The following is a 27,130-nucleotide window of genomic DNA, read 5'->3' on the forward strand; positions in this document are numbered from 1 at the left end:
GTCATCTACATACCGGACCCATAGCTTACGCTGGATCATGGGAAGGGCTGTTCATTCTAATCTTTGCATAACTGCTTCTGCTATAAGCCCTGATTATTGGTGATCCCATAGGCATCCCATTGATGAAGTGGGTTGTGAGGCACAGGTCCAGTAGTTTGAGAATGCTCTCTTTGCTGATGGGAGTTGGCGCTGTTGGGTGCTTGTGTTCCTGGCTTTTCCAGCAGTGAGGCCAGGGTTTCTTTGACTAGGGTGATGTTTATTGATGTGAACAAGGCCATGGAAGGAAACCATGACGTTGTCATCCTCGATCTTGATGTCTTTGGTGATGGTAAGGAATTCCTGGCTGGAGTGGATGGAGTGGGTTGAGTCGTTTTTGTTGCAGTTCCTATGCCAGCCTGTATGTTTGTGTGCAGGGAAATGAGATTATGGGTCTGGGGGTGGGGAGGCTTGTTTTTTTTTTGTGTGTATCTTTGGAGAACTGCAGACCAAGCGTTTGCAGGAAAGCCAAAGCTTGATGGGGAGAAGTTGGCTGAGAAATAATCACCTTGACTGGTTCAACATTTTTCACTTAGAAAATGGCTGCCTAAGCGAAGTCCCAATTAAATACCTGGAAGTGGGTAATCCAAGATGGAGAACGGGAAAAAATTGTTGCTGTAAGTGCTGCTCCTTTTTTGAGGTATTTCAGGCGTTAGAGGTGATTTCCTTGCATTCTAGAAGCAGTAATTACTAGTTTATATGCTGTTGTATTGTTTTGGAACTTTGGGGAAAAAATGTCAAAACAATGACACTTTTAACAGGGAGCAAGACAGACAAAAGGCAGCGACCATATGGTCAGTGAGAGACAGAGAGCAAGAAACCTATACTGCTGACACAGCAGTGAATCTGCTCAGTTACTGCTTTTGCTGCTTGAGTTCATGTACCTCTGGAAATCGGTGTGTATCTAGGAAAAATTAAGAAACAGCAAAATTCACAGTTGACTTTGGAAGAACCTGTATGGGAGAGCTCATAGTCGAAGAACATATAAGTGCATAGTTTTTGACATGTAACCTTACTGTAAGTCTGCAGAAGTGAATAGAATGGGTTATTTCCCTGGAGTGTCACAGGCTGAGAGATGACCCTGTACAGGTTGATAAAATCATGAGGGGCATGGATAAAAGATAAATGAAAAGGTCTTTTCCCTGGGGTGGGGAAATCAAGAACTGCAAGGCATAGGTTCGGGGTGAAAGGGGCAAGACGGTGGTGCGTGTATGGAATGAGCTGCCAGAGGAACTGGTGGAGGCTGGTACAATTACATCATTTAAGAGACATCTGGATGGGTATGTGAATAGGAAGTGTTTAGAGAGATATGGGCCAATTGCTGCCAAATCGGACTAGATTAGGTTAGGATATCTGGTCGGCGTGGACGAGTTGGACCAAAGGTCGGTTTCTGTGCTGTACATCTCTATGACTATCAAAGGAGTCAAAACCACCTTGTATGTTGACCAGGAATCTGTGATTCTGCAAGGTCTGCCCAGTTCACATTGCCTTCTATACAAAAATAGAAATCAGGAAGCTGGAAAGCAAAGGAATCATCAAACTAAATGAGCAATATCGGTCCTACCAATTGTGAAGCCCAACAAGTCTCTGTGGGGGTTTTAAACAAATGGTAAACCACTTCTTGTAACTAGATAAAGGTCCAATCCCTCACATGGAGGATTTACGCATGGAGCTATTGGGAGGCTGTTCTTCATGAAGCTGGACATGATCTGTGAATACTTGTAACTGCAGTGAGATGAGGATTACCGGAAATGTGTGACAACTAATACCCATAAAGGTTTGCACCAATGCCATTAGGGGTAGAGTCAGCCTGCACCATTTCTGCCCCAGGTTGCCATTTATATGGATAATGTGCTGATAACAAGGGAAGACCAGTAGAGAGCACTTAATGAACTTGGACATAGTCTGTAAACATTTTACCAAGGTGGGTGTACTCCTCAGAAGAGAAAATATTGTGTTCCAGGCACCTAAGTGACCTACCTGGACTATAAAATTGACAAGGTCAGTTAAAACTCCATATGAAGATAAAGTAAGGGTGATCAAAGGTGCCCTGGATCCCATGTCTGTACTAGACATTAGGATTTTCCATGGATATGAGTATTATTCATACGTAACCCGACTTCCATCCTGGCACCCTTACATCAGCTATTGAAAAAGGGTCAGCCTTGGAAATGGTCTCATAGCCAAAAGGTAGTAATCACAGCCAAGACATTAGGGAAGTGAAGCACCAGCTAATACCATCTAAGGTGTTGGCATACTGTGATCCCACGCAAGATCTGATGCTGATATGTGATGCCTCCTGCACAGTATTGTGTTAGTGTTGGCCCACAGATGTTCAATGAAGCAGAACGCCTAATAGTTTCCCAGATTTCGGTTGGTGCAGACTGCAAAATGTCCAGATAGGGAAGGAAGGTTTGGTGGTCATCTTTGGCGACCAATATTTTTATGGATGTAAATTTGCAATAGTAACAGAACTCAAACCCCTACAAGGGCTATTTTTTTGTGTCCACAGTCTGAAGGGTGTTCAGAAAGTTTAAAACCAGGATGGACTCTTCCAATGGTGGCACTACCAATGCTGTACTGCCCATAGCTTCTGGTTTCTCATTCTAAGTGGGTACAGTTATGAATTGGAACAAATTCCAGGAGGCCATGTAACAAATGTGGATGCTTTGAACTACCTCCTGCTGGCAGATAAACCATTGGTAGTGCCACCCCTGGAAGAGTCCATCCTGGTTTTAAACTTTCTGAACACCCTTCGGGTCACTTCTGACAATATCAGACTGTGGACACAAAAAGATCCGGTTCCAGCAAAACTAAAACAGCTGGTGATGTTTGGTGAAACAAGAGGTCCATCAGATCCAGAACTGAATCCAAATCCAGAGGGATCAGATTACCGTAGAGAATGGGATATTATTACGGAGAACAACATATTAGATTCGATTCCCTACAGTGTGGAAACAGGCCCTTCGGCCCAACCAGTCCACACCGACTCTCCGAAGAGTAACCCACCCAGACCCATTTCCCTCCGGCTAATGCACCTAACACTATGGGCAATTTAGAATGGCCAATTCATCTGACCTGCACATCTTTGGATTGTGGGAGGAAGCCAGAGTACCTGGAGGAAACCCACACAGACATGGGGAGAATGTGCAAACTCCACACAGACAGTCATCTGAGGCTGGAATCGAACCTGGGACCCTGGTGCTGTGAGGCAGTAGTGCTAACCACTGAGCTACCTTGCTACCTCTTTTTGAAATGTTAGCTCTGCTGTCCCTCCACAGATGCCAGACCTGTTGAGTTGCTTCAGCCAGTGGTTGTTCTGGGAAAATGATACTGGCTGAACTCCACCAGGCTCAGCCAGGGGTGTCCAAAAGATATTGATGAGATGAATGCCGAATAAATGCCGGAGGAAACATCACAGAAGTGCTTCACAGAAGACTCCCAAGCACTGAGGATGTCACCTAGACAGGGGACGAAACGTCTGCAACACAAATTCCCAGCTCGGCGAACAGAACCACAACAACGAGCACCCGAGCTACAAATCTTCTCACAAACTTTGATGTTGATGAGAATTTTATCATAGAATTCCTACAGTGTGGAAGCAAGCCATTCAGCCCATCAAGTCCACACTCACCTGCCAAAAAGCATCACACTCAGACCCACCCAAACCCTCGCTTGTGAAACTAAGACAAGAGGACATCGCCAAAATATTACGGGTAGCTGATTTAGGACCGAATTGAGAAGAAACTTCTTCACCCAGAGGTTGTGAATCCGTGGAATTCCTTGCCTGGTGAAGAAATTGAAGCTTCCTCATTGAATGTTTTTAAAGCTAAGATTCTTGAATAGTAAAGGATTTAAGGGTTACAGTGAGAGGATGGGGAAGTGGAGCTGAGGCCACGTGAAGATGATCTTATTGAATGGTGGAGTGGGCTCAAACAGTCAGATAGCCTACCCCAGCTCCTATAACCCTGCATTTCCCAGAGCAAATCCACCTAGCCAGCACATCCGTGAACACTATGGGCAATTTAGCACAGCTAATCCACCCTAACCTGCACATCTTTGTACTGTGATGGGAAACCAGAGCACCTGGAGGAAACCCACGCAAACACAGGGAGAATGTGCAAACTCCACACAGACAGTTGCCCGAGGGTGGAAGTGAACCGAGATCCCTGGTGCTGTGAAGCAGCGGTGCTAATCATTGAGCCATAGGACAGTCTGTGGCCAGGGCTGGATGTATACATTCTGCATTGGTGAGGCAGTGCCCAGAGTGCCAACAAGAATAAAAAATACCAACAGCAGACTCCCCACATTCGTGATTCAGATACACATCAACTATACCCATCCTTTCATTGGCTTAATACTCTTAGTTGTGGTGGATGCCCACTCAAAGTGGTTGGACATGTATAGAGTTCATTCATCAAACATGGGGATGATGAAAAAAACACTGAGCACTTTATGCAATACATGATCTTCAGGAACATAATTTATCATCATGGAATTTGACTATTTCCTAAAGTCAGCATTCAGTATACAAGGACAGCTCCATTACAACCATTATCTAATGGTGTGGCAGAAAGAGCAGTCCAAATTTTGAAAGCGGGCTTAAAGAGACAACTCACAGCTTCACTCGATACCAAACTGTCCCAGTTCCTATCTGTTTGTTGGACCACCTGTCGTGCATTTCCAGCAAAATTGCTAATGGGGAGAAGATTTCGTATCAGGTTAATCCGATCTTCCTGCTCCTAAACGGGAAGGGATGCTGAAACAGCATCAGGAACGCCAATGCTGGGCACAAGACTCCTCTAAGTGAGAGAAACAGTTTGCTTTGGGGAACAAAGTTTGGTGCCAAAACCATGGAAATGGCTTTGCATGGGTAAGAGGCAGGATGGACACAAGATCAGGTCCCATGACATACAAAGTTCGGATAGGACAGGCAGTACTGCACAAGCATGAGGACCACATGAAAGCTTCGAACTCATAAATGGGAAAGGAGCAAAACGTATTCAGCCCATTAAAATAGTCAGGTTCTCTTCCTCCACTAAACATCAAAGAAATCTGAGACAGACATGTCATAGCCCCGATGCCTCACCAGTCTGGGTGCAAGACGTGGGTTACAGTTCAGTACACACCACCCACATTCATGGCTGAGGTGGAGGAACTGGACTTAATGCGAAAATGCCCCAGATGAGGCTACGAGAGAAAGAGCAAGCCTACATCCCCAGACTTATAGTGAGAGGGAGGTAGTGATTGGAATGAGGTCAACCAGGTAAACTTCATAGAATCTGAGTTCCCTGTCTGGGGCTGTTAACCTGGGCCAATCAGGGAGCTCAAAGAAACGAAAGCTCACAAGAAAGGATGTATATTTTTCTGAGTTGGAGCATCATCTCAAATATTTTAATTAAATGTAAATTTGCTGCTTTTATAAACACTGCACTTTCCTGGAGGTGAGAAAAGCCATGGTGAAATGTCAATAAAGCTTCAGTAACCTGCAAACTAAAACAGAAATGTCAGAGATTCTGTTCACTGACAGCTAGCTGTGAGGAAGCCAGACCAGTGTCAAGTGCTATACGCGTATAAGTAATGGGTTGAAAATGTATTGCTGGAAAAGCTCAGCAGGTCAGGCAGCATCCAGGGAACAGGAGAATCGAGGTTTCGGGCATAAACCCTTCTTCAGGAAGGGCTGAAGAAGGGCTTATGCCCGAAACGTCGATTCTCCTGTTCCCTGGATGCTGCCTGACCTGCTACGCTTTTCCAGCAACACATTTTCAGCTCTGATCTCCAGCATCTGCAGACCTCACTTTCTCCTATAAGTAATGGGTGACTTGGTGATGGGATACCGGCCTCTGTGGAGTTATTTCTCTTTCTTGAATATATTCAGTGACCGATCTCCAAAGCCTTCTATGATAGCATGTGCCTCTCACTGAAGAAATATTTTCTCACCTCAATCCTAAATGATCTACCATGTATCTGAGACTGTGCCCCCTTGTTTGAGACTCCATAACCAGGGAAAACATTCTCCCTGCATCTAGTCTGTCTATCCCTGTTAGAATTATGTATATTCCAATCAGATTCCCTCTCAGTCTTCTAAGCCCTGTTGAATCAGGCTCTCCTTATAGGATAGTCCTGCCATCATCAGTGGAGTCATAGAGTCATAGAGATGTACAGCATGGAAACAGACCCTTCCGTCCAACCTGTCCATGCCGACCAGATATCCCCAACCCAATCTAGTCCCACCTGCCAGCACCCAGCCCATATCACACCAAACCCTTCCTATTCACATACCCATCCAAGTGCCTTTTAAATGTTGCCGTTGTACCGGCTTCCATCACTGTTTGGGAATAATTACCAATTTTTATGTGAAAATATAAAAACCTGTGTTCTGAGCATGTACATCGCACCTCAAAGGATTGGAATATGGACAGCGAGAAAGACAGTCGCTTTATGCTGAATTTTGGTTTCTGACTTAGACCATAAACATCTGCCATCAGGATGGTGATGATGATCTCTGGGAGTTAGACCATCACATTATCTAAATTGTTGTTTCTCTTTCAGTTACAAGATTGTCTGAGAAGACAAACAGATCACTTGATGAACTTAGGACTAACATTTCTCAGCTGAAGATGAGTAAGTTTAAAACTATTGCTCTGTGCTTTAACTTTCAAGTATTCAGAGTGAAAACTATCAGATTGTTAAGCACTGGGATCAAGTGGATTGATAGTACAGCTGCTTATTACCAGCCATTCATGCAAAATGCATTTATGTGGTGTGATGAGTAAATGATTTCCCCCTTTCCCTGTTCCTGGGATGGAAGCTCTTAAGCAATTTTTAATGTTCCTCACCCTGAGCCACAATCTCTGGGTTCGAGTCACACTCCAGGATTTTGTGGCCTTGGAAGGTACAGACTGTGATAGGTTGTGGATGGAGGCAATCACCTTCTAGACCTAGATTGCCAAGACACTGAGTTATTTGACAAAGTCAACAACTCTCAAATATACCAAAGGCACCTACCCCAGAAAGTGAGAGCACATGAGATGCTTGATATGCAGTGGTGTCCTAAAAAACTGTTGGTTCTGGCTTCTTCAGGTTGTGTCGTGAAAAACAAGCAAATGGGATCCAGATGTAATGAAGGTGGGTGGGGGGAGTGCGTGTGGAAGGGGAATGTGTGTGGGGGTGGGGATGTGTATGAGGTGTGTTTGAGTATGTATGTTAAGAGGTGTATGTGTGGGATTGGGAGTCTGTGGGGGGGTTGGATGTGTGTGTGTGAGGCAGGTGGGGGCTGGGGGATCCGTGAGGCGGGGATGTGAGGAGGGTTGAGGGATGGGAGTGGGGTGTGTGTCTTGGTGTAGGGAGGGTGTGTTTGGGGGTGTAGGTGTGTTTGTTAAGGGATATGTGTATAGGATTGGGGATCTGTGGGGCTAGAGTATATGTGAAGTTTACATGAGGTGTATGTGTCGGGTATGTTTGGGAATTTATGTATGTGGGGTTGTGAGTGTGTGTGGGGCTGGGGGTGGGGGGGGGTGCATGCTGTGTTGTTATGCACCTCACGCATCTGGGTTCCCATCAGATCCCCATTTTGGGCATTGTTTGGATCCCTCTACATGTAGGAGTTTGGGTCAGCTGTTCAGTCACTTTCCTCCCCACAGCAATCCATTAGATTCTGACACTTCACTGACAGCTGAGGCAAATGGCTGATTAATCCCAGCACTGAGCAAATGGGCTGAGAGAAAGTAACATTTGATCAAACTGTACTGGGGAGTTTCTGTCATGATCCCATCTCTAACTGACAATGGTAGGCAGCAAAGGATAGTGAATCAGGTTTGCCCATATGCCTCCTTAGCTACCACTTGCTATTTACTTTAGTGACACTGCTTGGAAATTTTCACCAGCCAAACATCCCCATTAGCAATGCTGGTTGTCCAGAGGTGGCCTCTCATTGGCCCACTTGGAAAATCTATGGTACAGGTGACCCACACAGCTCATGGCTCTACTGCTGGGCGACTACAGTTGACTACGACCAAGGTCTTGGGAATGACCAGGAGCCAGGAATCCAGAGAGGGTCATGTCAATTGATACACACTTTAGTTTCATTTTGTCTCAATGGCACATGAAAGTGTCCCTCCATCTCTCCCCACTGTGCCGCATTGCCTTGTCAACACATCCTGGTTTCATCAGTGTCTCCAGGAATCGAAACTGACTCACCAGGACATCATTATGAATGATATTGAAGAAAGTTCAGTTGTGATATCAATAAAATAAATCTTCTGAATTTTCTTTGGATTGACTGATCCTCATTAATGTTTATGCTTCATTGTAGACATCTCCCAGCCTGACATCACCTCCCTGTTTCATTGTACCCTCTATTCCTGTCCCCTTGATGTGCTCATCCAGAATCGTAGAATCCTTACTATGTTGAAGCAGGCCATTCAGCCCATCCAGTCCACTTTAATCCTCTGAAGAGCATCTTACTCAGACCCAAAACTCTCCCATCTCCGTAGCCCTTCATTTTGCATGGCTAACCCATCTGGCCAGCCTGCACCTCCCTGGACACTATGGGCAGTTCACCCAATGCTGCACATCTTTGGACTGTGGGAGGAAACCCGAGCACCTGGAGGAAACCCTGTGCAGACACAGGGAGAATATGCAAACTCCACACAGACAGACACCTGAGGGCAGAATCGAACCTGCGTCCCTTGTGCTGTGAGGCAACAGTGCTATCAAATGAGTCACCATCCAGCCCTCATTTTCACCTGTATATGTCTCTATGATATTTGCTAAAACCATTTCTTTGTGTTAGCAATATCTGCATTCTAGCTCCTCCAGTTTTTGATGCCTTACAGTGGGAAACGTCTTCTTGAAGTCTATGCTGTCAAACCCATATATAATTTGCAAGGTCTCCACAGGATCCCTGCTCAGATTTCTGTTTTCGGAAAGAATGGGCCCCCATAGAAAAAGCCTCTCACCTTCTGTATTGTCCCCATGAATCTTTCACACATCTTCTCCAATGCCTCTGTACCCTTTTTGTAAGATGGGGATGAGATCTGTTCATCGGATTTGGATGGGAAACTGCCACAGAAAATTCAAATAAGGTGCCCCACTCTGAGCTTCCATCGGGAGATTTCCTCAGAACTCGTGCCCTGACAGACCCGAACACAGCTTCAGTTATTTATTTAAGGTCAGGTGTGACTATTAGAGGGTTAGCCATGTTTGAACGGTGAAATGATGAGAACAAGCTGGTACCAGAGGAAACTAAGCTTGGTTCATCAGTGTGCTGCTCAAGGTAGCAGGAATCTGCTAGCACCTACCCAGACTGGCTCACTCCCACCCACGGTGTTAATGATGTGGATCAGTGAGGTCTTCAGTTATAAAATTGGGTGAAATGCTACTGTGAACTTTGGTATCAGGATAAGATTCAGCTGAATGAATGCCGCAAAATCCTATTCAGCTCTATGTAGCATTTCATTCCTGTATTTAAACTGTCCAATCATCAACAGAACTGACCAACCAGATAAACAATTCGGAGCAATTAGTCGCGTGAGAATCCACCAAATAGATAAAGCACTGGCGTTCTAAGCCAGGGATTGTGGGTTCAAGCGTCATGTGGAATGATGTTAGCTATAGTCTGAAACACTTGTAGTTTTGACTTAGGTTAAGATGAAATTTGAAGGCTCAATTAGGGTGTTTGAAAGTTGCAAGTTAGCCAGGGACGAACGACATACAAAACTACGAACAGCCAGGAGGGGACATGAGAAATCTTTGGCATGTAGAATCAAGGAAAACCCTAAAGCTTTCTGTAGGTATGTCAGGAATAAAAGAATGATTAGAGTAAGATTAGGGCCAGTCAAGGATAGTAATGCAAAGTGGTCTGTCAAGTCTGAAGAGATAGCAGAGATGCTAAATGAATATTTTTCGTCAGTGCTCACACAGGAAGAAGACAATGTTGCTGAGGAGAATGCTTAGATACAGGCTATTAAACTAGATGGGATTGAGGTTCATAAGGAGGAGGTGTTAGCAATTTTATAAAGTGTGAAAATAGATAAGTGCCCTGAACTGGATGGGATTCTCTGGGAAGCCAGGGAGGAGATTGCAGAGCCTTTGGCTTTAATCTTTATGTCGTTATTGTCTACAGGAATACTGCCAGAAGACTGGAGGACAGCAAATGTAGTCCCGTTGTTCAAGAAGGGAAGTAGAGATAACCCTGGTAATTATCGATGGGGAGCCTTACTTTGGTTGTGGGTAAAGTTTTGGGAAGGATTATAAGATTTAGGATTTATAATCATCTGGAAAGGGATAGTTTGATTAGGAATAGTCAACATGGTTTTGTGAAGGGTAGATTGTACCTCAATAACCTTTATTGAGTTCTTTGAGAAGGTGACCAAACAAGTGGTTGAGAGTAAAGCGTTTGATAAGGTTCCCCACAGTAGACTATTGTAGAAAATACAGAGGCATGATATTGAGGGTGATTCAATGGTTTGGATAAGAAATTGGCTAGCTGTAAGAGAACAGAGGGTGGTGTTTGATGGGAAACATTCATCCTAGAGTTCAGGATCTGTGTTAGGGCCACTGCTGTTTGTCATTTTTACAAATAACCTGGATGAGGGCGTAGAAGGATGGGTTAGTACATTTTCAGATGACAATAAAGTTGGTGGAGTTGTGGATAGTGCGGAAGGATGTTCCAAGTTACAGAGGAACATAGGTAAGCTGCAGAGTTAGGCTGAGAGGTAGCAAATAGAGTTTATTATGGAAAAGTGTGAGGTGATTCACTTTGGAAGGAGTAACAGGAATATAGAGTACTGGGCTAATGGTAAGATTCTTGGTAGAGTGGATGAGCAGAGAGATCTCAGTGTTCATGCACATAGATTCTTGAAAGTTGGCACCCAGGTTAATAGGATTGTTAAGGCGTTTGGTGTGTTAGGTTTTATTGGTACAGGGATTGAATTTTGGAGCTATGAGGTCATGTTACAGCTGTACAAAACTCTGGTGCGGCCGCATTTGGAGTATCATGTACAGTTCTGGACACCACATTATCAGAAGAATGTGGAAGCATTAGAAAGAGTGCAGAGGGGATTTGAGCTGAAAATGTGTTGCTGGAAAAGCGCAGCAGGTCAGGCAGCATCCAAGGAGCAGGAGAATCGACGTTTCGGGCATGAGCCCTTCTTCAGGAATGAGGAAAGGCTAAGTTAAAAGGTAGGGAGGAGGGACTTGGGGGAGGGGCGTTGGAAATGCGATAGGTGGAAGGAGGTTAAGGTGAGGGTGATAGGCCGGAGTGGGGGTGGGGGCGGAGAGGTCAGGAAGAAGATTGCAGGTTAGGAAGGCGGTGCTGAGTTCGAGGGTTGGGACTGAGACAAGGTGGGGGGAGGGGAAATGAGGAAACTGGAGAAATCTGAGTTCATCCCTTGTGGTTGGAGGGTTCCTAGGCGGAAGATGAGGCGCTCTTCCTCCAACTATCGTGTTGCTATGGTCTGGCAATGGAGGAGTCCAAGGACCTGCATGTCCTTGTTGGAGTGGGAGGGAGAGTTTGAAGTGTTGAGCCACGGGGTGGTTAGGTTGGTTGGTCCGGGTATCCCAGAGGTGTTCTCTGAAACGTTCCGCAAGTAGGCGGCCTGTCTCCCCAATATAGAGGAGGCCAAATCGGGTGCAGCAGATGCAGTAAATGATGTATGTGGAGGTGCAGGTAAATTTGTGGTGGATATGGAAGGATCCCTTGGGGCCTTGGAGGGAAGTGAGGGGGGAGGTGTGGGCGCAAGTTTTGCATTTCTTGCGGTTGCAGGGGAAGGTGCCGGAAGTGGAGGTTGAGTTGATGGGCGGTGTGGACCTGACGAGGGAGTCACAGAGGGAGTGGTCTTTTCGGAACGCTGATAGGGGAGGGGAGGGAAATATATCCCTGGTGGTGGGGTCCGTTTGGAGGTGGCGGAAATGACGACGGATGATACGATGTATATGGAGGTTGGTGGGGTGGTAGGTGAGGACCAGTGGGGTTCTGTCCTGGTGGCGGTTGGAGGGGCGGGGCTCAAGGGCGGAGAAGCGGGAAGTGGAGGAGATGCGGTGGAGAGCATCATCGACCACGTCTGGGGGGAAATTGCAGTCTTTGAAGAAGGAGGCCATCTGGGTTGTTCGGTATTGGAACTGGTCCTCCTGGGAGCAGATGCGGCAGAGATGAAGGAATTGGGAATATGGGATGGTGTTTTTACAGGGGTCAGGGTGGGAGGAGGTGTAGTCTAGGTAGCTGTGGGAGTCGGTCGGTTTATAGTAAATGTCGATGTTGCTTGGTATGGAGGGAAGGTCATATGAGGAAATGCTGAAGGATTTGAGGCTGTTTTCATTCGAAAGAAGAAGGTTAAGAGGTGACTTAGTAGAGACATATAAGATGATCCAAGGATTAGATAGGGTGGACAGTGAGAGCCTTTTCCCTTGGATAGTGATGGCTAGCATGAGGGGACATAGCTTTAAATTGAGTGATGATAGATATAGGACAGATATCAGAGGTAGTTTCTTTACTTAGAGAGTAGTTAGGGTGTGGAATGCCCTGCCTGCAACAGTAAATTAGATTAGATTAGATTACTTACAGTGTGGAAACAGGCCCTTCGGCCCAACAAGTCCACACCGACCCGCCGAAGTGTAACCCACCCATTCCCCTACGTTTACCCCTTTATCTAACACTACGGGGAATTTAGCATGGCCAATTCACCTGACCTGCACATCTTTGGACTGTTGGAGGAAACCGGAGCACCCGGAGGAAACCCACGCAGACACGGGGAGAATGTGCAAACTCCACACAGTCAGTCGCCTGAGGCGGGAATTGAACTCAGGTCTCTGGCGCTGTGAGGCAGCAGTGCTAACCACTGTGCCACCATGCCGCCAACTTTAAGGTTATTTAAATGGTCATTGAATAACATACAGATGATAATGTAATAGTGTAGGTTAAATAGGCTTCGGATTGGTTTCACAGGTCGGCACAACATAGAGCGCTGAACATTACTGCGCTGTAATGTTCTATGTTCTATGGGCTATGATCTATGGTTTTTGGTCAAGGAGGCAAGAGTATCTCCCACTGTCACACATACCATTCAACCTTCAATTAAGCACCTTCCATCTACATTGGATAGTACTAGGAGGAAGGGCTAGTGCATAGACCGTAGCCTGCTGTGTGTTTCAGAACAATCAGCAGTACAGTTGTGGATGAATTTGAAAGTTGCCAGAGTTGCCCTGTAACAGGTGAGGAAACCATTGACAGGTGAGGAAACCAAACAGGTGACAGATCCTGTTCGAATACATCTTCCCCCAGCATTACAGACTTATCTCTCCACCGTGACATGGATGGGAGTGAACATTGTACAGTCCTGAAGAAATCAAACTCTCATTAACACATTGAGAATACCCTCTATTGTGGAGTCTGGCACTGTCACCGCGCAGAATGGCCAGGAGCAGCCTAGGTGGCAAAAACTGGGCATCCGCAAGGAGCTGTGGGCCACCAACAGGAGCAGAATTATAGACTTCCACAGTCTGTCAATGCATGGCCCACAATGCAGCCCTTCTCATCCATCTTCATGAAACTAAACTGGGTAAAGTGAAACCAGGAACACCCAATTGAGTGACTGAGCTTGTTGTTCAGTTAATTCCCTCGAAACATCCGGAATAAAACATACAATTTACACTTGCCAAGTGGAAGTTGGCCATTTCACATAGGTCATCAGTGATTATCAAATTTTTGCTTTTCAATCTCTCAAATCTCCCTTATCTTTCCTCTGTAGCCTCCCCTCATCATGCTTCACTACCCCACCCGTACCCAAAGCCCCTCCCTTTCTCTCACATTTTTTACCCTGCGAACCATCTCCCTTCCCCTATAAATCCCTCCCCGACTGCCTCCCCCTCTGGTTGTCTCTGATTAACCTCTGCAAGGTCGGCCAATCCTGGTGATTCCTGGGACTGGTGAGCTGCCTGTGGGATTGGAGTCTGCAGGTCTTCAGTTACAAACCATTGAGTTGGGTGGACTGATTTCCCAGCCACAGTGTGTGCTACAAGATGACTGGGTCTGGTTCAGCTGAGATTCAAAGATCATACTGGGTAAAATCTCAGTGAGTGAAGAAATTGATGAGGTACTGCAGTGTCCCTGTTAGCTCAAACATTTATTTCCATGTCCTCACAGAACTATCTGGGAAGTGTCCTGAAGACTGGAGGCGATTTCAACAAAACTGTTATTACATTTCATCAGAAAGCAAGAACTGGACAGAGGCCCAGAGAGCCTGTGCATCACTGGATGCCAATCTTGTTGTCATTAACAAGCCTGAGGAACAGATTCAGTTTCAAATCCATCAACCTCTGGTCCTTTCTCAGTGACCTCAGGGACAATACAAAACCAGAAATTCACAGACACAGAGCATAAGGAGCAAGAGTTGACAATGTAAGCCTGAAGCCTGCCTCAGTATTCATTAGCTCATGGACAGTCATCTGCATTCCTTCCAGTTCTCACTCACTCCCTAATATGCCTCGATTCCCTGAGAGATCATAAATCTGTCAATCTCAGTCTGCAATCCACACCCTCTAAGGGGTCATTATTCCAAAAGACTGAAGAAATTTCTCATCTCAGTCCTAAATGATTGATCCCCAACCTACAGACTGTACCCTAATGTGCTCTACTCCTCATCCAAGGGAAAACAACATTAGTGTTGATGCTGTCATTTTCACTTCACAGCTCCCATGTGAATGATTCCTACATCGTGGAGCTTTGGTAATTTTAGACGCAGTTACACCCGCAATAGTTATTTTTATCCAGATAGCTAACAACTACCTCAAACTTGCTGGTAAAAATCAAGAGATGTGAGGGCTCCAGCACTACATCCTGGATCCCAACACCAACTTGGCTCGCAGTCACATCCTCCTGCTGCTCACCACTGGCCAACTCTTGAAGTCCTACTTAACGTAAACAGGGTGTTAAGGGAACAAAATGTCCAGGTAACCTTTCACCTTCGCTATCTTCAGCTCAGTGTCCAGCATGAATAAAGCAGCAGTGACCCATCACTGAAATGGTTGCCTTGTCTGGGATCATGTTGCTGTCCAGAAATTCCCATGCTCCATGATATCCAGAAACAATTGGAGTCATTGGATACTGGAGAAGCTACGGTTCTTGACAGATTTCCGGCAACAGTACCAAAGATCTCTGGTCCAGAACTTGCTACTCCCCTAGACAAGCTGTCCCTGTAGAACTAGTGTGGCATCAAGGAGCCACAGCATACCAGGAATTGGGAGCAATTGGGAATCTGGGCGAAAACTCACAGCTGGTTGGAGTCATATCTGGCACATAGGAAGATGGTTGTGATTGTTAGAGGTCAATCATCTCTGCTCCAGGACATGTCTGCAAGACTCCCTCAGGGTAGTGTCCTAGGCCAAACCATCTTCAGCTGCTTCATTAACGAGCTTCCCTCCATTACAAGATCAGAACTGGGAATTTTCACCGATAATTGCACAACGATTCACACCATCCCGATTCCTCAGATACTAAAGCAGTCATTAATCCAACAAGACCTGGACAATATCCAGGTTTGGAAATTGGCAAGTGATGTTCATGCTGCACAAGTTCAATGCAATGACCATCTCCTACAGGAAAGCATTTAAACGTCAGCCCTTGTCTTTCAATGACATTATCATCAATGATTCCCTCACAATGAACATCATGCGGGTTACCATTGACAGATGCTGAACTGAATGAGCTGTATAAATACAGTAGCTACAATAGAAGGTTAGCATCTCGGAATCAGATATGGAAGGACAGTCCAGCAGACAGGAAACACATAGTATTGTTGCAATCACTAAGAATTGTTGAAGGAAGGGCAGGATTGGCAGCTCAACATTCAGCTGCAACAGGGAGGGATGTAGAAGATGTGGAGACATTGCATTATTGACAAAGAAAGCCATCACTGCAGTAATGAGAAAGGATATCTTAGAAAGACCTTCAAGTAAGGCTATACGGGTAGAAATTATAAATAATATGGGATGATTATTTTGCAGAGATTATACTACAGGCCTCCTAACATTCAAAAAGAGATAGAGGAGCAGATATATAGGCAAATCACAGAGAGATGTAAGAGAAACATGGTTATAGTAGTAAGAAATTTAAACCTATTCTTATTCAGTGATTTGGGCATCGCTGGCTGGGCCAGCATTTATTGCTCTACCCTAGTTGTCCTTCTTGAACCACTGCAGGCCATGTGCTGTGGTCTGATCCATTTCATTTCTTTGCTGAGACATTATAGTGATTGATACAACTGATGTGGATCTGGAGTCACATGGAGGCCAGATCTGGCGAGGATGGCAGGTTTCCTTTCATGAAGGACATTAGTGAACCAAGTGGGGTTTTCTGACAATCAGCAATAGTTTCATGGTCAATGGTAGATTCTTAATTCCAGATGTGCTAACACTAACTGGGGTCACCTTAGTGTGAAAGAATTAAACAGGGTGGAATTTTTAAAGTGCATCCAGGAGATCTTTTAGTGTCAGAACATAGACGGTTATGTTAGAGAAGGGAAGTGTCCGAACTAATCCTAGAGACTGAAGCCAGTCAAGTGGTTGAAGTTTCAAAGGGAATTTTGGGGATAGTGACCATAACTCAGTAAGGTTAAAAGGTGTCATGCAAAGGGATAAGGGTAATGCAGCAGTTAAGTGTCAGAATTTGGGGTGGGTGGGGGGGGGGGGGGGGGCAATTAAATAGGATCTGGCAAACATCGAGTGGGAACACCTATTTGCAGGTCAGTCTACATTTGGAAAGTGGGAGCCTTTTAAAAGTAGTGCAGTGAGAACTCAGGCCATTGTATTCCGCTAAGAGTGAAAGGGAAGACCAGGGAAGCCTGGCTATTGAGTATTTGACAAAGAAGAAGTAGGAAGCATATGTCAGGTACAGCACATTAAAAACACTGGAGGCCCTTCAAAAATATAGAGTGTAGGAGGTTGTTAAACCAGAAGTCAAGATGGCAAAAGGGGCCACAAAATATCTTTGGCAGATAGAACTAAGGAAAACACCAAGCATCTCCTAAGTGTATTAACAGCAAGAGGTTTCCCAAGAAAAGTGTGGGACCTATTAGAATCATGGAAGCTCCATGGTGTGGAAAGAGGCATTTCAGCCCAATGAGTCTGCACTGATCCGCTGAGCAATGTCCCAACCAATCCCAGACCTAGTCCCCACCTTAGACCAGACTCAGACCCCCACGCTATCCCAGTAACCCCATATTTCCATGGCTAATCCATCTAGCCTATTCATCAGTTGACACTATGGGCAACTTAACATGCCCAGTCTACCCAAACTTCACATCTATGGACTGAGAAAGGAAACCAGTCCAACCAACTTGCAGATGATGGTATAACATACACATTCCATACAGACCGTCCACCATAGCTAGATTTAAACCTGGGGCCCTGGTGCTGTGAGGCAGCAATGCTAACCGCTGACTGAAGGGGTAATCTGTACATAAGGTCTTTAACGAATATTCCTCATCTGTATTCACAGCAGAAAAAGACATTGTAGCTGGAGATTTAATTTGGGATGGTGAGGTTCTAGAACATGTTCAGATTAATAAGAAGATATTAGATGCTTTACCTGGTAATAAACTGCATAAAAACCCTAGGCCTGATGTAATCTATCCCAGGCTGCTATGGGAGGCAAGGGAGGAGATTGCTAGGATCCTTGCAGTGATTTGAGGAGTGCCTCAGGGTCATTGCTGGGCCATTGCTGTTTGTAATCTATATCAATGATTTGGATGAGAAAGTACAAAGGCATGGTTAGTAAGTTTGCTGATGACACTAAAATAGGCAGTATTGTGGACAGTGAGGAAGTTTATCAGAAATTGCAGCAGGACCTTGATCAGCTGGAGAAGTGGACTGAGAAATGGCTAATGGAGTTTCATCTCGATAATTGCGAGGTCTTGCATTTTGGAAAACAAGGTATGAGTTTAATGGTGAATGGTAGGGTCTTGAGGAGTGCAGTGGAACAGAGGGACCTTGGATTTCAGGTGCACAGTTCCCTGAAAGTGGAGTTACAGGTAGACAGGGCAGTGAAGAAGGCTTTTGGCTTTTTCATCAGTCAGGGCATTGAGTATAGAAGTTGGAAATAATGTTGCAGATTTACAGGACCTTGGTGAGGCTGTAATTGGAGCATTGTGTTCAGTTTTGGTCACCTTGCTACAGGAAGGATGCATTAATGTGGAAAGAGTGCATAAGAAATTTACAAGGATATTGCCAGGACTCAATTGTCTGAGTTATGGGAGTTATGGACAAGCTAGGACTTTTTTCTTTCGAACATTGGAAATTGAGGGGAGATCTCATGGAAGTGTATAAGATCATGAGAGGCATGGATAGGGTAAATGCTGTCAGTCTTTTTCCCAGGGTTGGGGAATCGGGGACTAGAAGGGTATCAGTTAGAGTGCAAAGAATAAAAGGGAACCTGAGGGACAACTTTTTTTTAACACAAGAGGGTGGCATGCATATGGAATCAGCTGCTGACAGAAGTTGTTGAGGTGGACACATTAACAACATTTAAAAGATATTTGGATAAACACAAGGATATGAAAGGATTAGAAGGATATGGTGAGGTCTGCAGATGCTGGAGATCAGAGATGGAAATGTGTTGCTGGAAAAGCGCAGCAGGTCAGGCAGCATCTAGGGAACAGGAGAATCGACGTTTCGGGCATTAGCCCTTCCTCATTCCTGAAGAAGGGCTAATGCCCGAAACGTCAATTCTCCTGTTCCCTAGATGCTGCCTGACCTGCTGCGCTTTTCCAGCAACACATTTCCATCTTAGAAGGATATGGGCCAAGCGTAGAGAAATGATGTTAGCGTAGGTGGACATTTTGGTCAGCATGGACTAGTTTGGGCCAAAGGGCCTGTCTCTGTGCTGCAGAACTCTATGAGATGTACAGCACAGAAACAGAACCTTCAGTCTAACTCGTCCATGCCGACCAGATATCTAAACCTAATCTAGTTCCATTTGCTAGCACTTGGCCCATGTCCCTCTAAACCCTGCCAGATGCCTTTTAAATGTTGTAATTGTACCAGCCTCCACTACTTCCTCTGGCAGCTCATTCCATACATGCACCACTTCACTGGCCACAGCTGAAGCGCCAGATGACTGGAAAATAGCTAATGTGATTCCTTTGTTCAAGAACGTCAGCAGGGATAGGCCAGGTAATTAAAGACTAGTTAGTCTGATGAGAATGGTCGGGAAATTATTGGAAACAATTCCTGATGAACAAGATTAATTCGAAAGGTAGGGACAGTCAGTGTGAATATGTTGGAGAGAGATCTTGTCTGACTGGTTCAGTTGAGGTTTTTGAAAAGGTGGCTAATTATCTTGCTGAAGATCATGCAGACGATGTGGTTTACTTGGACTTCAATGAGGCCTTTATCAAGGTCCTACATGGAAGGCTCGTCGAAAAGGGAAGAGCCAAGGAGGTCAAAGGCAATATGGCAAATTGAAGCCAAAACTGGCTTTCAAATAGGAGGCAAAGAGCCATGGTGGAGGTCTGTGACCAGTCGTATAGCACAGGCATTGGTGCTGAGCTCCTTGATATTTGTCATGCTCATTAATGACTTAGATTTAATAATAGAACGTATAATTAGTGAGTTTGCTGATGACATAAACATTTCGGTGTTGTTGATAGTGAGGAGGATGGTCTCAGGCTACAGACTGACATTAATCAACTGGTAAATTGGGCAATGGCAAATGGAATTTAATCTTGTTAGATGTAAGCTATTGCATTTTAGCAGTCTTATCAAGGAAAGATACAGACAGTGAATGCTAAGTCCCTAGGGAGTACTGAGAGACAAAAGGACCTTGGTTTACAAGCCCACAGATCCCTGATGGTGTCAGCACAGGTAGACAGAATAGTGAAGATAGTTATGCCTTCATTAACTGGGACATAGAATATAGGAGCTGAAAATGTGTTGCTGGAAAAGCACAGCAGGTCAGGCAGCATCCAAGGAGCAGGAGAATTGACGTTTCGGGCATGAGCCCTCCTGAAGAAGGGCTCATGCCCGAAACATTGATTCTCCTGCTCCTTAGATGCTGCCTGACCTGCTGCGCTTTTCCAGCAACACATTTTCAGCTCTGATCACCAACATCTGCTGTCCTCACTTTCTCTTCATAGAATATAGGAGCAAGGAAGTCTTCTTATAACTTTATAAAACATTAGTTAGGCCACAGACGGAATACTGTGTGTAATTCTGGTGACCACACTATTGGAATTACATCCTTGCACTGGAGATGGTGTAGAAGAGATTTACCAGGATATTGCCTGGAGATGGAAAATCCTTGTTATGAGGCTGTTTACAAAATTATGAGAAGCATGGACTAGAGAATCCTTTCCCTAAGCAGGGGTGACTAAGATCAGAGGGTATCTGTTTAAGGTGAAGAGTAAGTCGTTTAGAGGGATTTTGAGAAATGATTTTTAACCCAGAAGGTGGTAGAAATTTGGAACATGCGGCCTGATGGTGTGGTAAAGGCAGGTACGCTCGCAACATCTAAGAAATATCTGGATGAGCACTTCAAAGGACCAGGGCATAGTAGGCTATGGAGCAAGTGCAGGTAAAATAGAACAAAATGTAGTTTTAAGCTTCTTGGTCAGCGTGGACATGGTGGGCCAAACAACCTGTTTTCATGTTGTATGATTCTGTGAATCCTGTAGCAAGCACCTCCTCACTCCCCAAAGACTCTCTACAAGGCACAAGTCAGGAGTGTGATGGAATATTCCCCACCATCTGGATGAATGCAGCTCCAACAGTGCTCAAGAATCTTGACACCATCCAGGACAAAGTGGCCTTTGTTGTTGTTGATCGACATCACATCACCACTTTCAGCAGTCAACCGTCAACACTGCACAGTGGGAACAGTATCTAACATTTAAAAGATTTACTGCAGAAACTCATTAAGGCTCTTTCAGTAGCATCTTCCAAACCTGTGAAATTTTCAGGACTATTACTGGCAAATTCCTCTCCAAGAAACACACCGTCCTGATTTGGAGCTGTATCGATGTTCCTTCATCTTGCTTGGTTAAAATCGTTTAACCACTCCCCTTAGACTGCTACCATTCTCGAAGGTGGCTCACCACCAGCAATTAGGGATGATCAACAATTACTACTCACATCCCTTGAATGAATAGAAAATAGAATAACAAGAAAGGAGTATTTTATCGTTTATAAAAACAGACTTGTACTCATCACTGCTGTTTCAGAGGGAGTGAAGCTAGTTGAGTCCTCAGATAGAAGATTGTTAAGTAGATAGCTTGCCATTAACAATACCAACAACCTGTTTTATTCCATTTACTGCAATAACTCTTTTATTTACTTGGCAGGCATTTATAAAAACGTGACTTCAAAACAAACGTCACTGGATTGGACTCGCTGATTCGATCTCTGAAGGTGATTGGCGCTGGGTGGATGGAATGGACTACACTTCTTCTGTAAAGTGAGCTCACTTTCTGCTTGCACATTTTGGACAATATTTGGGACACTGAACACAAAATAAAAGCTGGATGTGTTTTCAAGTTTAGCTTCAGCTATTTAGTTAAACAGGAAAATTAGAGATGAATGGACTGAAGCTGAGCAGAACAGGAGCTGTCTAACAGGCACTATGAGATCCCTTTAAGTTGCAAAGTGACATCTCTGGTGTGTGGGCACTCACTTGTAGAGAGTGCTGACTTCTGTATTAATAAGAGAGTTTGTGTACATGCACATCGATGTACACCAGCTTTGTACGGAGCAGACAAACCTTGGTGTAACTCATCCAGAGCTCCAGCCTCCACCCTCTGAAATTCCCACATCTGAGCACACCCTCAGTGGCATGCAGAACCTCCCAACAATATTTGCTAAAAAGATCAACAACTAGGATGGGTCAGCAAGTTTGCAGACAACACAAAGGTTGGAGGTGTCGTTGACAGTATAGAGGACTGTTGTAGGCTGCAGCGGGACATTGACAGGATGCAGAGATGGGCTGAGAGGTGGCAGATGGAGTTCAACCTGGATAAATGCAAGGTGATGCATTTTGGAAGGTCGACTTTGAAAGCTGAGTACAGGATTAAGGATAGGATTCTTGGCAGTGTGGAGGAACAGAGGGATCTTGCTGTGCAGGTACATAGATCCCTTAAAATGGCCACCGAGGTGGACAGGGTTGTTAAGGAAGCATATGGTGTTTTGGCTTTCATTAACAGGGGGATTGAGTTTAAGAGCCGTGAGATCTTGTTGCAGTTCTACAAAACTTTGGTTAGACCACACTTGGAATACTGCGTCCAGTTCTGGTCGCCCTATTATAGGAAAGAGGTGGATGCTTTGGAGAGGGTTCAGAGGAGGATTACCAGGATGCTGCCTGGACTGGAGGGCTTACCTGATGAAGAGAGGTTGACTGAGCTTGGACATTTTTCATTGGAGAAAAGGAGGAGGAGAGGGGACCTAATTGAGGTGTACAAGGTAATGAGAGGCATAGATAGAGTCGATAGCCAGAGACTATTTCCCAGGGTAGAAATGACTAACACGAGAGGTCATAGTTTTAAGCTGGTTGGAGGAAAGTATAGAGGGGGTATCAGAGGCGGGTTCTTTACGCAGAGAGTTGTGAGAGGATGGAATGTGTTGCCAGCAGCAGTTGTGGAAGCGAGGTCATTGGGGACATTTAAGAGACTACTGGACATGCATATGGTCACAGATATTTGAGGGTGCATACATGAGGATCAGTGGTCGGCACAACATCGTGGGCTGAAGGGCCTGTTCTGTGCTGTACTGTTCTATGTTCTATGTTCTAGTTACAAGTTAATTACTGGAATATTTATTCAGCACATTTCTACAACTCTATGCAATTCCAGTGCATTTCTGGGCTTTTAAAATATTTTAATAGAGTATAAGGTGATCTGGCTGATTTTATTTTGGTGATTGAAGGATTTGTTCAAAAATCAGTAACTTCCAGTGCTGCCCAAGGAGTGTTTATTCCTCACATTGAGAATGACCAGGACAATGTGGAGAAGCCATGCAGAAAATAACAAGCTGCTAGAAAAGAAAGGGAAGAGTAGAAGTAGCTATTTTCAACAGGCACCATAGTAGCAGAGCCTATTAGGGAGCACTCTTGATAGAGAACAGCTTTTTCATAAGCTTTGCTGGAGTTGCATTACGTTTTGGTTTTTAGAGCCATACCAGCGCCTGTCTGAGATCCTACTGCCCACATGAAGATATTGGAACAGTAGTGCATGAGTTGCAAGGATTCCGGACCCTGTTTGACTCCACAGATTTATGAATGAAGGTGATGGTCCAATCTTTGAGGAATGGGGTCCAATCTCTGCACAAAGCCCTGTGCCAAGTTAGTACCAGATTCTTCAGTGCACCTTGAAATTTCAATGCAGACCTTCTGGCAAGATTCTCAATTCCCTGAGCACTGTAAAGTGCATACCCATCACTCTTCCTGTATAGCCTGGGCATTGAAGTTGTCTTCTGCATCTTCTACAGCCATAGCAGAGGGTAAACCCACCTTCAGGTGAGCTGGCAACTGAGATTTCCATTCTCTCAGACCTGACAGCAATGCTTCACCATTTGCAGATCCAAATTCTCTTGTACCTTTTAAATTGCTTGTTGTGCCTATCTTTGTGCTGGTGGCGGTATGTGTAAGATCGAGGGACAGTGTATCTTCACTGTCTTCCTGCACTTCTACCACCGTTAGAGCAGGAAGCAGCATTTAGGTGTTTGAAATAAAACTAAGCAAATGTTTAATTTGGATAACAGGGAGGGAGAAAATAAGAAATAGACATTTAAACCATCCACTCACTTGAAAGACTCTGTGGATGACTGACAGAAGATTAAATATTGTTACAATTTTGTACACATCAAAACTTTAAATCAAAGCTTCAAAATTTTAAATATCCAATGCTTAGCTTCATGGGTAATACTTCGAGATGTTATATTTTAAAATAATCTTTGACTGCATTAAATAACTAAAACAAAATACTATTGAAGAAGCATTGATTCTTCTGGAAGATACTTTTTCCTTCACTGAAAGGGCTTGGTTTGGACCATGGTAGTTCTGCAGCACAAGTCTTCAGTACTATTGCCAGAAAGTTAGGGCCTACAGTCTTTGCAGTATCCAGTGCCTCTGACCATTCCTTGATATCATGTGGAGTGAATCAAATTGGCTGAAGACCAGCAGCTGCGATGCTGGTGGCCACTGGAGGTGGATGAAATGGATTACTCACTCTGTATTTCTGGCCTCCTCCTTCAGTAAGTTGTTTAATGTCCACCACCATTTATGGCTGTAAGTGGTAGTACTACAGAGCTTCATGCTGATCTAAACAAAGAATGCTGGAGAAATTCAGCAGGTCTAGTAGCAATGTGGAGCGAGAAACCTATTCTATTTCTTTCTCCAGAGATTCTGTCAGACCTGTTGAACATCTCCAGTATTTTCTGGTTTTATTTCTTGGAAGTGCCCAGCAATAAACTCCTTCATGACAAATTCTGACACCTTGTCCATGCTAGATGTCAAACTACATGGCCTATTGATCCCTGTTTTCTGCATCCTTTCATTCTTAACTGAAGAGATCATATTTGCTACTTCTCCATCATTCTGTATGTTAGTTTCAGATTTCCAGATCTGCAGTATTTTTCTTGCATTAGATCTGACTTGTTGGTTGTTGAGATCATTTAGTGCTGTCTATCATGTCCTTAGTTCTCTGATCATCACATGTTCTGTGTCCAGCATTGTAACTTCACCAATTTGTCAGGTTTCTGATATGCCAGGTGCTACTCCCAACATACCTTCTGTATTCTTCACTCTGCCAGCCATGAGGTTACAATGGACTACAGTTCTGCTGCTGTTGATGGCCTATAGCACCTCAATGATGCCCAGTTTTGAGTGCTGAATCCTTTTGCTCTTAACTTACTGACATGGATAGATGCATCCGCAACAGGTAGTTTGGGGAGGTCAAAGTTAAGTACATTTTGCCTCTTGATGGAACACTCATCACTTGTGACAGGTTCATTCTAGCCACTATGTCACTGGCCAGCCCAGTCAGCAGAGGTCCTACTGAGTCACTCTCAGTGCTGGGAATAGATCCCCCATACATAGTACATTCTGTGCTCTTGTTATTCAACTTTGTGTTCAAATGGTGTTCAAAATGCTGCACAACTTTTCATCAGCCCAGACGGGACACTGGGTGATGGTCAGCAGGAGGTTTTCATGACCATGTTTTACTGGACAGATTGTTGAGGACTCTCCAAGGTAATTCCCTCCCAGCCATCATGAATGTGCCTGACCTTACTGTGGAACAGGTAAATACCCTATTCTATTTATGGTGTGTTAAGATTCTGTGAGTAAGATGGTGGCATGCTATTGCTTGATGAGTCTGTGAGACAATTGTGGGTCTGCCCCCACACCACACCCTCAGCCCCGATGTTAGAAAGGTGGAATTTTCAAGTTTGGAAAGGCTAGATAACCTATTGTCTTTTCTGGTGGCCATGTCAATGCCAGTTAATCCATTTGGTTTCATTACTGTGGTTTAGTACAACCGACAGGCACACTCAGCCATTCTTAGAAGTTCAACTGTTTGAGTCTCACTGGGATTTGCATTAATTTGCAGTATGAATTCTTATCATGAATTGTATTCTCCTCTTTAGGTTTTGGTCTGAGGGTGAACCAAATAATGCTTCTGATGAAGACTGTGCAGAAATATACAGTAATGGAGAATGGAATGGTCGATCATGTAATGTCTCTCAACATTGGATCTGTGAAAAGCCAGCTCAGTTTAATTCTCCTTAATGTTCCATCAGTGCACTGGCGGAAGTAAACCATGTTTGAAGTATTCGGTCTGTGTACAGGCAGCTCTAAGCTGGGATTGGCAGTAGAAGGGAGTAGCAGGGGATCTCCCTGACTCTCCTGGCCATAACATTCCAAAATCCCACTGTTAAAAATCACACAACACCAGATTATAGTCCAACAGATCTATTTGGAAGCACTAGCTTTCAGAGCGCTGCCCCTTCATTAGGTCACTGTGGAGCAGGATCATAAGACACAGAATTTATTGCAAAAGATTACACTGATTCATATATCACTGAAAAGATATATTGAACAAATCTGAATTTTAAACAGATTATTCCCTTTTATCTCAATCTAATGATGTGAAGATTCACATGATACACTGTCCCCCACATTAACTCTTTAACTCTCCACAGATGGTGCCAGACCAACTGAGTTTCTCTGGGTATATGAATAGGAAGGGTTTAGAGGGATATGAGCCAAGTGCTGGCAAATGGGATGAGATTAGGTTGGACCGAAGGGTCTGTTTACGTGCTGTACATCTCTGTGGCTCTGTGAAGCAGTCATACTGGACTCAGTTAAAAATCACACAACACCAGGTTATAGTCCAACAGGTTTAATTGGAAGCACACTAGCTGATCACCTGATGAAGGAGCGTCGCTCCGAAAGCTAGTGTGCTTCCGATTAAACCTGTTGGACTATAACCTGGTGTTGTGTGATTTTTAAATTTGTCCACTCCAGTCCAACACCGGCATCTCCAAATCATGAATACTGGACTCAAAGCATTAAATTTGTGTGGCTGTCCACAGATCCTGTCAAACCTGCTGAGTATCTCCAGCAATTTCTATTATTATTCCACTTTTCTGGAATGTTTAAGGGACAGTGCACTGTTTGTACATTGAAGTGTTTGTTCCTTTCACCCTCTAGCCCAATCCCATTGGAACAAAAGAACTAAAGGGATTTTAAACATGTCATGCTGTTTAAAATTTAGGTTTGCTCATTATATCTTTGCAGTCATACATGAATCAGTGTAATATTTTGCAATAAATTCTGTGTCTTATGATCTTATGATCCTGCTCCACAGTGACCTAATGAAGGGATAATGCTCTCAAAGCTGGTACTTCCAAATAGGTCTATTGGACTATAATCTGACGTTGTGTGATTTTTAACTTTGTCCACCCCAGTCCAACACCAGTACCTCCAAATCATTTAAATTTCACGACATCTCTCCTCATCCTTCAAGAGATGGTAATGGGTTTTGACCATTCTTGCTCCTTTAACTCTCAGTGTGTGGACAGAAAAGTCTACTTTAACCTAACCTCAGAGAAATGA

General features: G+C 44.4%; 1 pseudogene across 1 annotated transcript in view; it reads left to right on the forward strand.

Annotated features, from left to right (window-relative positions):
* Positions 1 to 25,840, forward strand: part of LOC148136468 (C-type lectin domain family 4 member M-like) — a 31,353-nt pseudogene extending 5,513 nt beyond the window's left edge. Inside the window, exons 3-6 of the transcript XR_015754463.1 lie at positions 6,589 to 6,660; positions 14,180 to 14,355; positions 21,369 to 21,481; positions 25,660 to 25,840. The product of XR_015754463.1 is annotated as a C-type lectin domain family 4 member M-like (transcript). The remainder of the gene's footprint in view (positions 1 to 6,588; positions 6,661 to 14,179; positions 14,356 to 21,368; positions 21,482 to 25,659) is intronic.
* The last annotated feature ends 1,290 nt before the right edge of the window (positions 25,841 to 27,130 follow it).

This window comes from Chiloscyllium plagiosum, unplaced genomic scaffold (assembly GCF_037043375.1).
Source record: "Chiloscyllium plagiosum isolate Xiang-an unplaced genomic scaffold, Cpla_swu_hap1 HiC_scaffold_45, whole genome shotgun sequence".
Classification (NCBI taxonomy): Eukaryota; Metazoa; Chordata; class Chondrichthyes; order Orectolobiformes; family Hemiscylliidae; genus Chiloscyllium; species Chiloscyllium plagiosum.